This window comes from Medicago sativa, chromosome 7, assembly GCF_051527215.1.
Source record: "Medicago sativa cultivar Bolivia chromosome 7, Bolivia_mono, whole genome shotgun sequence".
In the NCBI taxonomy this organism is placed as follows: domain Eukaryota; kingdom Viridiplantae; phylum Streptophyta; class Magnoliopsida; order Fabales; family Fabaceae; genus Medicago; species Medicago sativa.
Genome location: NC_140755.1, coordinates 4,077,504 through 4,093,244, shown reverse-complemented (window position 1 = coordinate 4,093,244; position 15,741 = coordinate 4,077,504).

Below are 15,741 nucleotides of genomic sequence, written 5' to 3'. Positions count from 1 at the left end.
ATTTAGGACATTACTCGTTTTCGACCCTTTTTTACTAGGAAGGCCATAATGTGGCCGATTTGCATTGAATCTTAGTATGTGACAATTCGTTGGATAGGTAAACAACATAACTACGACTTCCATGGGATATTTTTGCATTCTCTAAAAATTCGGCCAAAATGGAGGTCAAGAAAATCTCCTCGTTAATTTAGGACATTACTCTTTTTCGACCCTTTTTTACTAGGAAGGCCATAAAGTGGCCGATTTGTATTGAATCTTAGCATGTGACAATTCGTTGGATAGGTAAACAACATAACAACGACTTCCATGGGATATTTTTGCATTCTCTTAAAATTAGGCCAAAATGGAGGTTAAGAAAATCTCCTCGTTAATTTATGACATTACTCGTTTTCGATCATTTTTTACTAAAAAGGCCATAATGTGGCCGATTTGCATTGAATCTTAGCATGTGACAATTCGTTGGATAGGTAAACAACATAACTACGACTTCCATGGTATATTTTTGCATTCTCTAAAAATTTGGCCAAAATGGAGGTTAAGAAAATCTCCTCGTTAATTTAGGACATTACTCGTTTTCGACCCTTTTTTACTAGGAAGGCCATAATGTGGCCGATTTGCATTGAATCTTAGCATGTGACAATTTGTTGGATAGGTAACCAACATAACTATGACTTTCGTGGGATATATTTGAATTCCCTAAAAATTCGGCCAAAATGGAGGTTAAGAAAATCTCCTCGTTATTTTAGGACATTACTCGTTTTCGACCCTTTTTCACTAGGAAGGCCATAAAGTGGCCGATTTGTATTGAATCTTAGCATGTGACAATTCGTTGGATAGGTAAACAACATAACTACGACTTCCATGGGATATTTTTGCATTCTCTAAAAATTCGGCCAAAATGGAGGTTAAGAAAATCTCCTCGTTAATTTAGGACATTACTCGTTTTAGACCCTTTTTTACTAGGAAGGCCATAATGTGGCCGATTTGCATTGAATCTTAGCATGTGACAATTCGTTGGATAGGTAAACAACATAGCTACGACTTCCATGGGATATTTTTACATTCTCTAAAAATTCGGCCAAAATGGAGGTTGAGAAAATCTCCTCGTTAATTTAGGACATTACTCGTTTTCGACCCTTTTTTACTAGGAAGGCCATAAAGTGGCCGGTTTGTATTGAATCTTAGCATGTGACAATTCGTTGGATAGGTAAACAACATAGCTACGACTTCCATGGGATATTTTTACATTCTCTAAAAATTCGGCCAAAATGGAGGTTAAGAAAATCTCCTCGTTAATTTAGGACATTACTCATTTTCGACCCTTTTTTACTAGGAAGGCCATAATGTGGCCGATTTGCATTGAATCTTAGCATGTGACAATTTGTTGGATAGGTAAACAACATAACTACGACTTCCATGGGATATTTTTGCATTCTCTAAAAATTCCGCCAAAATGGAGGTCAAGAAAATCTCCTCGTTAATTTAGGACATTACTCGTTTTCGACCCTTTTTTACTAGGAAGGCCATAATGTGGCCGATTTGCGTTGAATCTTAGCATGTGACAATTCGTTGGATAGGTAAACAACATAACAACGACTTCCATGGGATATTTTTGCATTCTCTTAAAATTAGGCCAAAATGGAGGTTAAGAAAATCTGATCGTTAATTTAGGACATTACTCGTTTTCGACCATTTTTTACTAAAAAGGCCATAATGTGGCCGATTTGCATTGAATCTTAGCATGTGACAATTCGTTGGATAGGTAAACAACATAACTACGACTTCCATGGGATATTTTTGCATTCTCTAAAAATTCGGCCAGAATGGAGGTTAAGAAAATCTCCTCGTTAATTTAGGACATTACTCGTTTTCGACCCTTTTTTACTAGGAAGGCCATAATGTGGCCGATTTGCATTGAATCTTAGTATGTGACAATTCATTGGATAGGTAAACAACATAACTACGACTTCCATGGGATATTTTTGCATTCTCTAAAAATTCGGCCAAAATGGAGGTCAAGAAAATCTCCTCGTTAATTTAGGACATTACTCTTTTTCGACCCTTTTTTACTAGGAAGGCCATAAAGTGGCCGATTTGTATTGAATCTTAGCATGTGACAATTCGTTGGATAGGTAAACAACATAACAACGACTTCCATGGGATATTTTTGCATTCTCTTAAAATTAGGCCAAAATGGAGGTTAAGAAAATCTCCTCGTTAATTTATGACATTACTCGTTTTCGATCATTTTTTACTAAAAAGGCCATAATGTGGCCGATTTGCATTGAATCTTAGCATGTGACAATTCGTTGGATAGGTAAACAACATAACTACGACTTCCATGGTATATTTTTGCATTCTCTAAAAATTCGGCCAAAATGGAGGTTAAGAAAATCTCCTCGTTAATTTAGGACATTACTCGTTTTCGACCCTTTTTTACTAGGAAGGCCATAATGTGGCCGATTTGCATTGAATCTTAGCATGTGACAATTTGTTGGATAGGTAACCAACATAACTACGACTTTCGTGGGATATATTTGAATTCCCTAAAAATTCGGCCAAAATGGAGGTTAAGAAAATCTCCTCGTTATTTTAGGACATTACTCGTTTTCGACCCTTTTTTACTAGGAAGGCCATAAAGTGGCCGATTTGTATTGAATCTTAGCATGTGACAATTCGTTGGATAGGTAAACAACATAACTACGACTTCCATGGGATATTTTTGCATTCTCTAAAAATTCGGCCAAAATGGAGGTTAAGAAAATCTCCTCGTTAATTTAGGACATTACTCGTTTTAGACCCTTTTTTACTAGGAAGGCCATAATGTGGCCGATTTGCATTGAATCTTAGCATGTGACAATTCGTTGGATAGGTAAACAATATAGCTACGACTTCCATGGGATATTTTTACATTCTCTAAAAATTCGGCCAAAATGGAGGTTGAGAAAATCTCCTCGTTAATTTAGGACATTACTCGTTTTCGACCCTTTTTTACTAGGAAGGCCATAATGTGGCCGATTTGCATTGAATCTTAGCATGTGACAATTCGTTGGATAGGTAAACAACATAGCTACGACTTCCATGGGATATTTTTACATTCTCTAAAAATTCGGCCAAAATGGAGGTTGAGAAAATCTCCTCGTTAATTTAGGACATTACTCGTTTTCGACCCTTTTTTACTAGGAAGGCCATAAAGTGGCCGGTTTGTATTGAATCTTAGCATGTGACAATTCGTTGGATAGGTAAACAACATAGCTACGACTTCCATGGGATATTTTTACATTCTCTAAAAATTCGGCCAAAATGGAGGTTAAGAAAATCTCCTCGTTAATTTAGGACATTACTCATTTTCGACCCTTTTTTACTAGGAAGGCCATAATGTGGCCGATTTGCATTGAATCTTAGCATGTGACAATTTGTTGGATAGGTAAACAACATAACTACGACTTCCATGGGATATTTTTGCATTCTCTAAAAATTCCGCCAAAATGGAGGTCAAGAAAATCTCCTCGTTAATTTAGGACATTACTCGTTTTCGACCCTTTTTTACTAGGAAGGCCATAATGTGGCCGATTTGCGTTGAATCTTAGCATGTGACAATTCGTTGGATAGGTAAACAACATAACAACGACTTCCATGGGATATTTTTGCATTCTCTTAAAATTAGGCCAAAATGGAGGTTAAGAAAATCTGATCGTTAATTTAGGACATTACTCGTTTTCGACCATTTTTTACTAAAAAGGCCATAATGTGGCCGATTTGCATTGAATCTTAGCATGTGACAATTCGTTGGATAGGTAAACAACATAACTACGACTTCCATGGGATATTTTTGCATTCTCTAAAAATTCGGCCAGAATGGAGGTTAAGAAAATCTCCTCGTTAATTTAGGACATTACTCGTTTTCGACCCTTTTTTACTAGGAAGGCCATAATGTGGCCGATTTGCATTGAATCTTAGTATGTGACAATTCATTGGATAGGTAAACAACATAACTACGACTTCCATGGGATATTTTTGCATTCTCTAAAAATTCGGCCAAAATGGAGGTCAAGAAAATCTCCTCGTTAATTTAGGACATTACTCTTTTTCGACCCTTTTTTACTAGGAAGGCCATAAAGTGGCCGATTTGTATTGAATCTTAGCATGTGACAATTCGTTGGATAGGTAAACAACATAACAACGACTTCCATGGGATATTTTTGCATTCTCTTAAAATTAGGCCAAAATGGAGGTTAAGAAAATCTCCTCGTTAATTTATGACATTACTCGTTTTCGATCATTTTTTACTAAAAAGGCCATAATGTGGCCGATTTGCATTGAATCTTAGCATGTGACAATTCGTTGGATAGGTAAACAACATAACTACGACTTCCATGGTATATTTTTGCATTCTCTAAAAATTCGGCCAAAATGGAGGTTAAGAAAATCTCCTCGTTAATTTAGGACATTACTCGTTTTCGACCCTTTTTTACTAGGAAGGCCATAATGTGGCCGATTTGCATTGAATCTTAGCATGTGACAATTTGTTGGATAGGTAACCAACATAACTACGACTTTCGTGGGATATATTTGAATTCCCTAAAAATTCGGCCAAAATGGAGGTTAAGAAAATCTCCTCGTTATTTTAGGACATTACTCGTTTTCGACCCTTTTTTACTAGGAAGGCCATAAAGTGGCCGATTTGTATTGAATCTTAGCATGTGACAATTCGTTGGATAGGTAAACAACATAACTACGACTTCCATGGGATATTTTTGCATTCTCTAAAAATTCGGCCAAAATGGAGGTTAAGAAAATCTCCTCGTTAATTTAGGACATTACTCGTTTTAGACCCTTTTTTACTAGGAAGGCCATAATGTGGCCGATTTGCATTGAATCTTAGCATGTGACAATTCGTTGGATAGGTAAACAATATAGCTACGACTTCCATGGGATATTTTTACATTCTCTAAAAATTCGGCCAAAATGGAGGTTGAGAAAATCTCCTCGTTAATTTAGGACATTACTCGTTTTCGACCCTTTTTTACTAGGAAGGCCATAAAGTGGGCGGTTTGTATTGAATCTTAGCATGTGACAATTCGTTGGATAGGTAAACAACATAGCTACGACTTCCATGGCATATTTTTACATTCTCTAAAAATTCGGCCAAAATGGAGGTTAAGAAAATCTCCTCGTTAATTTAGGACATTACTCGTTTTCGACCCTCTTTTACTAGGAAGGCCATAAAGTGGCCGGTTTGTATTGAATCTTAGCATGTGACAATTCGTTGGATAGGTAAACAACATAGCTACGACTTCCATGGGATATTTTTACATTCTCTAAAAATTCGGCAAAAATGGAGGTTAAGAAAATCTCCTCGTTAATTTAGGACATTACTCATTTTCGACCCTTTTTTACTAGGAAGGCCATAATGTGGCCGATTTGCATTGAATCTTAGCATGTGACAATTTGTTGGATAGGTAAACAACATAACTACGACTTCCATGGGATATTTTTGCATTCTCTAAAAATTCCGCCAAAATGGAGGTCAAGAAAATCTCCTCGTTAATTTAGGACATTACTCGTTTTCGACCCTTTTTTACTAGGAAGGCCATAATGTGGCCGATTTGCATTGAATCTTAGCATGTGACAATTTGTTGGATAGGTAACCAACATAACTACGACTTTCGTGGGATATATTTGAATTCCCTAAAAATTCGGCCAAAATGGAGGTTAAGAAAATCTCCTCGTTATTTTAGGACATTACTCGTTTTCGACCCTTTTTTACTAGGAAGGCCATAAAGTGGCCGATTTGTATTGAATCTTAGCATGTGACAATTCGTTGGATAGGTAAACAACATAACTACGACTTCCATGGGATATTTTTGCATTCTCTAAAAATTCGGCCAAAATGGAGGTTAAGAAAATCTCCTCGTTAATTTAGGACATTACTCGTTTTAGACCCTTTTTTACTAGGAAGGCCATAATGTGGCCGATTTGCATTGAATCTTAGCATGTGACAATTCGTTGGATAGGTAAACAATATAGCTACGACTTCCATGGGATATTTTTACATTCTCTAAAAATTCGGCCAAAATGGAGGTTGAGAAAATCTCCTCGTTAATTTAGGACATTACTCGTTTTCGACCCTTTTTTACTAGGAAGGCCATAAAGTGGGCGGTTTGTATTGAATCTTAGCATGTGACAATTCGTTGGATAGGTAAACAACATAGCTACGACTTCCATGGCATATTTTTACATTCTCTAAAAATTCGGCCAAAATGGAGGTTAAGAAAATCTCCTCGTTAATTTAGGACATTACTCGTTTTCGACCCTCTTTTACTAGGAAGGCCATAAAGTGGCCGGTTTGTATTGAATCTTAGCATGTGACAATTCGTTGGATAGGTAAACAACATAGCTACGACTTCCATGGGATATTTTTACATTCTCTAAAAATTCGGCAAAAATGGAGGTTAAGAAAATCTCCTCGTTAATTTAGGACATTACTCATTTTCGACCCTTTTTTACTAGGAAGGCCATAATGTGGCCGATTTGCATTGAATCTTAGCATGTGACAATTTGTTGGATAGGTAAACAACATAACTACGACTTCCATGGGATATTTTTGCATTCTCTAAAAATTCCGCCAAAATGGAGGTCAAGAAAATCTCCTCGTTAATTTAGGACATTACTCGTTTTCGACCCTTTTTTACTAGGAAGGCCATAATGTGGCCGATTTGTGTTGAATCTTAGCATGTGACAATTCGTTGGATAGGTAAACAACATAACAACGACTTCCATGGGATATTTTTGCATTCTCTTAAAATTAGGCCAAAATGGAGGTTAAGAAAATCTGATCGTTAATTTAGGACATTACTCGTTTTCGACCATTTTTTACTAAAAAGGCCATAATGTGGCCGATTTGCATTGAATCTTAGCATGTGACAATTCGTTGGATAGGTAAACAACATAACTACGACTTCCATGGGATATTTTTGCATTCTCTAAAAATTCGGCCAGAATGGAGGTTAAGAAAATCTCCTCGTTAATTTAGGACATTACTCGTTTTCGACCCTTTTTTACTAGGAAGGCCATAATGTGGCCGATTTGCATTGAATCTTAGTATGTGACAATTCGTTGGATAGGTAAACAACATAACTACGACTTCCATGGGATATTTTTGCATTCTCTAAAAATTCGGCCAAAATGGAGGTCAAGAAAATCTCCTCGTTAATTTAGGACATTACTCTTTTTCGACCCTTTTTTACTAGGAAGGCCATAAAGTGGCCGATTTGTATTGAATCTTAGCATGTGACAATTCGTTGGATAGGTAAACAACATAACAACGACTTCCATGGGATATTTTTGCATTCTCTTAAAATTAGGCCAAAATGGAGGTTAAGAAAATCTCCTCGTTAATTTATGACATTACTCGTTTTCGATCATTTTTTACTAAAAAGGCCATAATGTGGCCGATTTGCATTGAATCTTAGCATGTGACAATTCGTTGGATAGGTAAACAACATAACTACGACTTCCATGGTATATTTTTGCATTCTCTAAAAATTCGGCCAAAATGGAGGTTAAGAAAATCTCCTCGTTAATTTAGGACATTACTCGTTTTCGACCCTTTTTTACTAGGAAGGCCATAATGTGGCCGATTTGCATTGAATCTTAGCATGTGACAATTTGTTGGATAGGTAACCAACATAACTACGACTTTCGTGGGATATATTTGAATTCCCTAAAAATTCGGCCAAAATGGAGGTTAAGAAAATCTCCTCGTTATTTTAGGACATTACTCGTTTTCGACCCTTTTTTACTAGGAAGGCCATAAAGTGGCCGATTTGTATTGAATCTTAGCATGTGACAATTCGTTGGATAGGTAAACAACATAACTACGACTTCCATGGGATATTTTTGCATTCTCTAAAAATTCGGCCAAAATGGAGGTTAAGAAAATCTCCTCGTTAATTTAGGACATTACTCGTTTTAGACCCTTTTTTACTAGGAAGGCCATAATGTGGCCGATTTGCATTGAATCTTAGCATGTGACAATTCGTTGGATAGGTAAACAATATAGCTACGACTTCCATGGGATATTTTTACATTCTCTAAAAATTCGGCCAAAATGGAGGTTGAGAAAATCTCCTCGTTAATTTAGGACATTACTCGTTTTCGACCCTTTTTTACTAGGAAGGCCATAAAGTGGGCGGTTTGTATTGAATCTTAGCATGTGACAATTCGTTGGATAGGTAAACAACATAGCTACGACTTCCATGGCATATTTTTACATTCTCTAAAAATTCGGCCAAAATGGAGGTTAAGAAAATCTCCTCGTTAATTTAGGACATTACTCGTTTTCGACCCTCTTTTACTAGGAAGGCCATAAAGTGGCCGGTTTGTATTGAATCTTAGCATGTGACAATTCGTTGGATAGGTAAACAACATAGCTACGACTTCCATGGGATATTTTTACATTCTCTAAAAATTCGGCCAAAATGGAGGTTAAGAAAATCTCCTCGTTAATTTAGGACATTACTCATTTTCGACCCTTTTTTACTAGGAAGGCCATAATGTGGCCGATTTGCATTGAATCTTAGCATGTGACAATTTGTTGGATAGGTAAACAACATAACTACGACTTCCATGGGATATTTTTGCATTCTCTAAAAATTCCGCCAAAATGGAGGTCAAGAAAATCTCCTCGTTAATTTAGGACATTACTCGTTTTCGACCCTTTTTTACTAGGAAGGCCATAATGTGGCCGATTTGTGTTGAATCTTAGCATGTGACAATTCGTTGGATAGGTAAACAACATAACAACGACTTCCATGGGATATTTTTGCATTCTCTTAAAATTAGGCCAAAATGGAGGTTAAGAAAATCTGATCGTTAATTTAGGACATTACTCGTTTTCGACCATTTTTTACTAAAAAGGCCATAATGTGGCCGATTTGCATTGAATCTTAGCATGTGACAATTCGTTGGATAGGTAAACAACATAACTACGACTTCCATGGGATATTTTTGCATTCTCTAAAAATTCGGCCAGAATGGAGGTTAAGAAAATCTCCTCGTTAATTTAGGACATTACTCGTTTTCGACCCTTTTTTACTAGGAAGGCCATAATGTGGCCGATTTGCATTGAATCTTAGTATGTGACAATTCGTTGGATAGGTAAACAACATAACTACGACTTCCATGGGATATTTTTGCATTCTCTAAAAATTCGGCCAAAATGGAGGTCAAGAAAATCTCCTCGTTAATTTAGGACATTACTCTTTTTCGACCCTTTTTTACTAGGAAGGCCATAAAGTGGCCGATTTGTATTGAATCTTAGCATGTGACAATTCGTTGGATAGGTAAACAACATAACAACGACTTCCATGGGATATTTTTGCATTCTCTTAAAATTAGGCCAAAATGGAGGTTAAGAAAATCTCCTCGTTAATTTATGACATTACTCGTTTTCGATCATTTTTTACTAAAAAGGCCATAATGTGGCCGATTTGCATTGAATCTTAGCATGTGACAATTCGTTGGATAGGTAAACAACATAACTACGACTTCCATGGTATATTTTTGCATTCTCTAAAAATTCGGCCAAAATGGAGGTTAAGAAAATCTCCTCGTTAATTTAGGACATTACTCGTTTTCGACCCTTTTTTACTAGGAAGGCCATAATGTGGCCGATTTGCATTGAATCTTAGCATGTGACAATTTGTTGGATAGGTAACCAACATAACTACGACTTTCGTGGGATATATTTGAATTCCCTAAAAATTCGGCCAAAATGGAGGTTAAGAAAATCTCCTCGTTATTTTAGGACATTACTCGTTTTCGACCCTTTTTTACTAGGAAGGCCATAAAGTGGCCGATTTGTATTGAATCTTAGCATGTGACAATTCGTTGGATAGGTAAACAACATAGCTACGACTTCCATGGGATATTTTTACATTCTCTAAAAATTCGGCCAAAATGGAGGTTAAGAAAATCTCCTCGTTAATTTAGGACATTACTCATTTTCGACCCTTTTTTACTAGGAAGGCCATAATGTGGCCGATTTGCATTGAATCTTAGCATGTGACAATTTGTTGGATAGGTAAACAACATAACTACGACTTCCATGGGATATTTTTGCATTCTCTAAAAATTCCGCCAAAATGGAGGTCAAGAAAATCTCCTCGTTAATTTAGGACATTACTCGTTTTCGACCCTTTTTTACTAGGAAGGCCATAATGTGGCCGATTTGTGTTGAATCTTAGCATGTGACAATTCGTTGGATAGGTAAACAACATAACAACGACTTCCATGGGATATTTTTGCATTCTCTTAAAATTAGGCCAAAATGGAGGTTAAGAAAATCTGATCGTTAATTTAGGACATTACTCGTTTTCGACCATTTTTTACTAAAAAGGCCATAATGTGGCCGATTTGCATTGAATCTTAGCATGTGACAATTCGTTGGATAGGTAAACAACATAACTACGACTTCCATGGGATATTTTTGCATTCTCTAAAAATTCGGCCAGAATGGAGGTTAAGAAAATCTCCTCGTTAATTTAGGACATTACTCGTTTTCGACCCTTTTTTACTAGGAAGGCCATAATGTGGCCGATTTGCATTGAATCTTAGTATGTGACAATTCGTTGGATAGGTAAACAACATAACTACGACTTCCATGGGATATTTTTGCATTCTCTAAAAATTCGGCCAAAATGGAGGTCAAGAAAATCTCCTCGTTAATTTAGGACATTACTCTTTTTCGACCCTTTTTTACTAGGAAGGCCATAAAGTGGCCGATTTGTATTGAATCTTAGCATGTGACAATTCGTTGGATAGGTAAACAACATAACAACGACTTCCATGGGATATTTTTGCATTCTCTTAAAATTAGGCCAAAATGGAGGTTAAGAAAATCTCCTCGTTAATTTATGACATTACTCGTTTTCGATCATTTTTTACTAAAAAGGCCATAATGTGGCCGATTTGCATTGAATCTTAGCATGTGACAATTCGTTGGATAGGTAAACAACATAACTACGACTTCCATGGTATATTTTTGCATTCTCTAAAAATTCGGCCAAAATGGAGGTTAAGAAAATCTCCTCGTTAATTTAGGACATTACTCGTTTTCGACCCTTTTTTACTAGGAAGGCCATAATGTGGCCGATTTGCATTGAATCTTAGCATGTGACAATTTGTTGGATAGGTAACCAACATAACTACGACTTTCGTGGGATATATTTGAATTCCCTAAAAATTCGGCCAAAATGGAGGTTAAGAAAATCTCCTCGTTATTTTAGGACATTACTCGTTTTCGACCCTTTTTTACTAGGAAGGCCATAAAGTGGCCGATTTGTATTGAATCTTAGCATGTGACAATTCGTTGGATAGGTAAACAACATAACTACGACTTCCATGGGATATTTTTGCATTCTCTAAAAATTCGGCCAAAATGGAGGTTAAGAAAATCTCCTCGTTAATTTAGGACATTACTCGTTTTAGACCCTTTTTTACTAGGAAGGCCATAATGTGGCCGATTTGCATTGAATCTTAGCATGTGACAATTCGTTGGATAGGTAAACAACATAGCTACGACTTCCATGGGATATTTTTACATTCTCTAAAAATTCGGCCAAAATGGAGGTTGAGAAAATCTCCTCGTTAATTTAGGACATTACTCGTTTTCGACCCTTTTTTACTAGGAAGGCCATAAAGTGGGCGGTTTGTATTGAATCTTAGCATGTGACAATTCGTTGGATAGGTAAACAACATAGCTACGACTTCCATGGCATATTTTTACATTCTCTAAAAATTCGGCCAAAATGGAGGTTAAGAAAATCTCCTCGTTAATTTAGGACATTACTCGTTTTCGACCCTCTTTTACTAGGAAGGCCATAAAGTGGCCGGTTTGTATTGAATCTTAGCATGTGACAATTCGTTGGATAGGTAAACAACATAGCTATGACTTCCATGGGATATTTTTACATTCTCTAAAAATTCGGCCAAAATGGAGGTTAAGAAAATCTCCTCGTTAATTTAGGACATTACTCATTTTCGACCCTTTTTTACTAGGAAGGCCATAATGTGGCCGATTTGCATTGAATCTTAGCATGTGACAATTTGTTGGATAGGTAAACAACATAACTACGACTTCCATGGGATATTTTTGCATTCTCTAAAAATTCCGCCAAAATGGAGGTCAAGAAAATCTCCTCGTTAATTTAGGACATTACTCGTTTTCGACCCTTTTTTACTAGGAAGGCCATAATGTGGCCGATTTGCGTTGAATCTTAGCATGTGACAATTCGTTGGATAGGTAAACAACATAACAACGACTTCCATGGGATATTTTTGCATTCTCTTAAAATTAGGCCAAAATGGAGGTTAAGAAAATCTGATCGTTAATTTAGGACATTACTCGTTTTCGACCATTTTTTACTAAAAAGGCCATAATGTGGCCGATTTGCATTGAATCTTAGCATGTGACAATTCGTTGGATAGGTAAACAACATAACTACGACTTCCATGGGATATTTTTGCATTCTCTAAAAATTCGGCCAAAATGGAGGTCAAGAAAATCTCCTCGTTAATTTAGGACATTACTCTTTTTCGACCCTTTTTTACTAGGAAGGCCATAAAGTGGCCGATTTGTATTGAATCTTAGCATGTGACAATTCGTTGGATAGGTAAACAACATAACAACGACTTCCATGGGATATTTTTGCATTCTCTTAAAATTAGGCCAAAATGGAGGTTAAGAAAATCTCCTCGTTAATTTATGACATTACTCGTTTTCGATCATTTTTTACTAAAAAGGCCATAATGTGGCCGATTTGCATTGAATCTTAGCATGTGACAATTCGTTGGATAGGTAAACAACATAACTACGACTTCCATGGTATATTTTTGCATTCTCTAAAAATTCGGCCAAAATGGAGGTTAAGAAAATCTCCTCGTTAATTTAGGACATTACTCGTTTTCGACCCTTTTTTACTAGGAAGGCCATAATGTGGCCGATTTGCATTGAATCTTAGCATGTGACAATTTGTTGGATAGGTAACCAACATAACTACGACTTTCGTGGGATATATTTGAATTCCCTAAAAATTCGGCCAAAATGGAGGTTAAGAAAATCTCCTCGTTATTTTAGGACATTACTCGTTTTCGACCCTTTTTTACTAGGAAGGCCATAAAGTGGCCGATTTGTATTGAATCTTAGCATGTGACAATTCGTTGGATAGGTAAACAACATAACTACGACTTCCATGGGATATTTTTGCATTCTCTAAAAATTCGGCCAAAATGGAGGTTAAGAAAATCTCCTCGTTAATTTAGGACATTACTCGTTTTAGACCCTTTTTTACTAGGAAGGCCATAATGTGGCCGATTTGCATTGAATCTTAGCATGTGACAATTCGTTGGATAGGTAAACAACATAGCTACGACTTCCATGGGATATTTTTACATTCTCTAAAAATTCGGCCAAAATGGAGGTTGAGAAAATCTCCTCGTTAATTTAGGACATTACTCGTTTTCGACCCTTTTTTACTAGGAAGGCCATAAAGTGGGCGGTTTGTATTGAATCTTAGCATGTGACAATTCGTTGGATAGGTAAACAACATAGCTACGACTTCCATGGCATATTTTTACATTCTCTAAAAATTCGGCCAAAATGGAGGTTAAGAAAATCTCCTCGTTAATTTAGGACATTACTCGTTTTCGACCCTTTTTTACTAGGAAGGCCATAAAGTGGCCGGTTTGTATTGAATCTTAGCATGTGACAATTCGTTGGATAGGTAAACAACATAGCTACGACTTCCATGGGATATTTTTACATTCTCTAAAAATTCGGCCAAAATGGAGGTTAAGAAAATCTCCTCGTTAATTTAGGACATTACTCATTTTCGACCCTTTTTTACTAGGAAGGCCATAATGTGGCCGATTTGCATTGAATCTTAGCATGTGACAATTTGTTGGATAGGTAAACAACATAACTACGACTTCCATGGGATATTTTTGCATTCTCTAAAAATTCCGCCAAAATGGAGGTCAAGAAAATCTCCTCGTTAATTTAGGACATTACTCGTTTTCGACCCTTTTTTACTAGGAAGGCCATAATGTGGCCGATTTGCGTTGAATCTTAGCATGTGACAATTCGTTGGATAGGTAAACAACATAACAACGACTTCCATGGGATATTTTTGCATTCTCTTAAAATTAGGCCAAAATGGAGGTTAAGAAAATCTCCTCGTTAATTTAGGACATTACTCGTTTTCGACCATTTTTTACTAAAAAGGCCATAATGTGGCCGATTTGCATTGAATCTTAGCATGTGACAATTCGTTGGATAGGTAAACAACATAACTACGACTTCCATGGTATATTTTTGCATTCTCTAAAAATTCGGCCAGAATGGAGGTTAAGAAAATCTCCTCGTTAATTTAGGACATTACTCGTTTTCGACCCTTTTTTACTAGGAAGGCCATAATGTGGCCGATTTGCATTGAATCTTAGCATGTGACAATTCGTTGGATAGGTAAACAACATAACTACGACTTCCATGGGATATTTTTGCATTCTCTAAAAATTCGGCCAAAATGGAGGTCAAGAAAATATCCTCGTTAGTTTAGGACATTACTCGTTTTCGACCCTTTTTTACTAGGAAGGCCATAAAGTGGCCGATTTGCATTGAATCTTAGCATGTGACAATTCGTTGGATAGGTAACCAACATAACTATGACTTCCGTGGGATATATTTGCATTCTCTAAAAATTCGGCCAAAATGGAGGTTAAGAAAATCTCCTCGTTATTTTAGGACATTACTCGTTTTCGACCCTTTTTTACTAGGAAGGCCATAAAGTGGCCGATTTGTATTGAATCTTAGCATGTGACAATTCGTTGGATAGGTAAACAACATAACTACGACTTCCATGGGATATTTTTGCATTCTCTAAAAATTCGGCCAAAATGGAGGTTAAGAAAATCTCCTCGTTAATTTAGGACATTACTCGTTTTAGACCCTTTTTTACTAGGAAGGCCATAATGTGGCCGATTTGCATTGAATCTTAGCATGTGACAATTCGTTGGATAGGTAAACAACATAGCTACGACTTCCATGGGATATTTTTACATTCTCTAAAAATTCGGCCAAAATGGAGGTTGAGAAAATCTCCTCGTTAATTTAGGACATTACTCGTTTTCGACCCTTTTTTACTAGGAAGGCCATAAAGTGGGCGGTTTGTATTGAATCTTAGCATGTGACAATTCGTTGGATAGGTAAACAACATAGCTACGACTTCCATGGCATATTTTTACATTCTCTAAAAATTCGGCCAAAATGGAGGTTAAGAAAATCTCCTCGTTAATTTAGGACATTACTCGTTTTCGACCCTTTTTTACTAGGAAGGCCATAAAGTGGGCGGTTTGTATTGAATCTTAGCATGTGACAATTCGTTGGATAGGTAAACAACATAGCTACGACTTCCATGGCATATTTTTACATTCTCTAAAAATTCGGCCAAAATGGAGGTTAAGAAAATCTCCTCGTTAATTTAGGACATTACTCGTTTTCGACCCTTTTTCACTAGGAAGGCCATAAAGTGGGCGGTTTGTATTGAATCTTAGCATGTGACAATTCGTTGGATAGGTAAACAACATAGCTACGACTTCCATGGGATATTTTTGAATTCTCTAAAAATTCGGCCAAAATGGAGGTTAAGAAAATCTCCTCGTTAATTTAGGACATTACTC